Source organism: Chiloscyllium punctatum, unplaced genomic scaffold (genome assembly GCF_047496795.1).
Source record: "Chiloscyllium punctatum isolate Juve2018m unplaced genomic scaffold, sChiPun1.3 scaffold_213, whole genome shotgun sequence".
Classification (NCBI taxonomy): Eukaryota; Metazoa; Chordata; class Chondrichthyes; order Orectolobiformes; family Hemiscylliidae; genus Chiloscyllium; species Chiloscyllium punctatum.
The window spans coordinates 117,501-120,000 of record NW_027309947.1 but is presented as its reverse complement, the minus strand read 5'-3'; the positions used below and the strand labels follow the sequence as shown (position 1 = coordinate 120,000).

The 2,500-nt window shown below is 66.6% G+C and overlaps 1 non-coding gene across 1 annotated transcript; it reads left to right on the top strand.

Moving 5' to 3' along the window:
* Positions 1-1,060: 1,060 nt before the first annotated feature.
* LOC140471998 (5.8S ribosomal RNA) lies at positions 1,061-1,214 on the top strand. Its single transcript, XR_011957331.1, has one exon. It is a non-coding gene; the product is annotated as a 5.8S ribosomal RNA (ribosomal RNA).
* The last annotated feature ends 1,286 nt before the right edge of the window (positions 1,215-2,500 follow it).

The following is a 2,500-nucleotide window of genomic DNA, read 5'->3' as shown; positions in this document are numbered from 1 at the left end:
GGGGCAGGAGGACACTTTCCGATTTCAAATCTCCGTTTGCCGAGTCCACCCCGAACGCACGCGGGCGGGCGGGTTCGCATCACCCTTCGTCACAAGGGGCGAAGCCCGTTCCACCGTCTCGTCAGTAGTGCCGACCGGTCTGTGATCGACGAGGGGAGCCACACCAGGTCCGGCCCTGCTGCTTGGCGGCACCGCGTCGTCGGGAGCTCGCGACAGACGGAGGGTTTCGGTGTACTCTCCAGCCACGGGAAACGAAGCCGGTGATGCAGGCGCCGGTCTTTCGCTCCCAAATCGGCTGGGTTTACATCGTTGCTATCTAGTCACGCTCCCTTCAAACCCGACGGGGTACCTATTCCCCTCACCCGTCTGTGCGTATACAGCCTCTTTGCACTTGCGGGATGGGGGTGGTGGTTTAAAGACTCTCGAGTTGCCGCCCGTCGGTCTCCGAGCTCCGTGCAGTAGTGATCCCCAGCGAACTGCCAGCAGGGCGAACGAGCGATCCCGCTCTCGGTCGGGGCGCCTGGCGTCGATCGGTGGTCGGTGGCTTGCGGGCAAGCTGCGCTGTGAGTGTGGGAACGAGTATGACGAGCCGTTGCCGCGACTCCCAGTCCACCTCGGCGGTGGCTGGGCCGGGCGGGCGTCTGCTCGGGCGAGTGCCGCCCCCGCCTCCTCGCAGGAAGTCCGCTCGCCGACACGCCGCCACGTGCACGCGTCAGTGACGCTGCCGAACCGATGGCCGTTGCCCGTTCCCGCCTCTGCTTTTCCTAGGGCAAAGCTGCTGCACGCCTCGTGATACTAGGCGGGCGACATGGTGGCGGTGATCCTGCCTCCGTCGCTGCGGTGCGTTGGGGCACGCATCGCCTCTTGGGCGCCCTGTCCTCCTCCCCCCAATAGACGTATGTTTCTGCGGGCCGCACCAGGATGGTGCTCCCCATCGCTTCACGCCACCCTGCTCCGCCCGCACGCCGGCGTGCAGGTGGCTGTAGCTCAAGGTGGGGAGCGTATGTGCGGTCCGGGTCGCTTTCCTCTGGCGAGGGAGAGACCTAAAACAAACTCAGACAACTCTTGACGGTGGATCACTCGGCTCGTGCGTCGATGACGAACGCAGCTAGCTGCGAGAATTAATGTGAATTGCAGGACACATTGATCATCGACACTTTGAACGCACTTTGCGGCCCCGGGTTCTTCCCGGGGCCACGCCTGTCTGAGGGTCGTTTGGCAATCAATCGCACTCGCCTTGGCTGGCGAGAGCGCGGCTGGGGTGTCGCAGAGGACCCGTCCTCTTTGTCCCCCTAAGTTCAGACTCCGGAGCCCTCCGGCGTCGGAGCGCTTGGCCTTTCCCCCCCACCCTGCACATTCCGTTCGTCAGGCTCGACGCCATCCCCCCGCCGGGGAGCGCGGCCTGGCGTCCGTCTGTGTCGTGGCAGTGGGGCCAGCACGGCTGTCACCGGTCCCAGAATGGCTGTCGGTGGTTCACACTGTGTGTGTGTGCCAACCCTCCTGGTCTCTGGGACACGGAGCTGCCACGAAGTGTTGAGCCTCCAGTGGGGGGTCTGCCTAAGCTCTGCACGTCCGCATTGGGTCCGTCTCTCGGTTGGCTGGCAGTGGAAAGAGTGAAGGGAGCCGCGGAGGTCCGGTGCTGGTGCGCCGCCGGCCTGACCGTGGAGCTCGCCGGTTTGACACGCTGACCCGACTCGATGGTTGATCGATTGAGAGTGCTGGGAGCTGCAGGCCGCCCGCTGCTGCAGCCGCCCGTCTCGTGGTTCGTCCTCGGCCTTAAGTGGCCGGCGGGGCGTCTGATCCTGTCTCCCCTGCTGGCGCCGAGTGCCTGGCCGAGGGAGGAGGTTTTCGTCGAACGCTGTGACTTGGACGGTCGCACGCGCGTGGATCGCTGGCTCTTGGCTCTCCCGTTCAGTCCGCACGTTTTCCGCTCCGTCCTGCCACCGGTCTCGGGAGGTACGGAGGGGTTGGCGGGCGTGGTGTGTGCTCCGTCACCGTGCAGGCACACCTACCACGCCGTCGGCCGACCCCCGCACGGTCCTCCTGGCCATCGGGAGGACGGCGGAACGTCGGGCTGTCGGGGGCCAAGTCGCCAGAAGGCCACCGCTGTGTCTTCCGTACCCTGTCACCGTCGGCGTGCCTTCCTCAACTCGTCCGGCTCGGGGCCGCTGGGTTCAGGAGCGGCGTCGCCCGCCGGCCCCACTGAAGGCCGTGCCGTTCCGCGGCTGGCGATCGATGTGCGTGGCGTGCCTGCGCGACCGTTCGCCACTTGAGCCTCGGCACTCCTCTCTCCCTCTCTCTGACCGTCGGGCAGTCTCTGTCTGCTGGTGCCTCGCACGTCCCGGGCGGCGGGTCGTCACCCCCGCGACCGGGCCTCCGGCAAGGCAGGAATCAGGCTGACCCTTCCGCTCGAGTAAGCAGCCGGCACTTCCGAGTTTCGCCTCCCGCCGTGGACGGGGGAGGGTCTCCGGTCCCGTGGAATTGCGCCGAGCACGTCCCC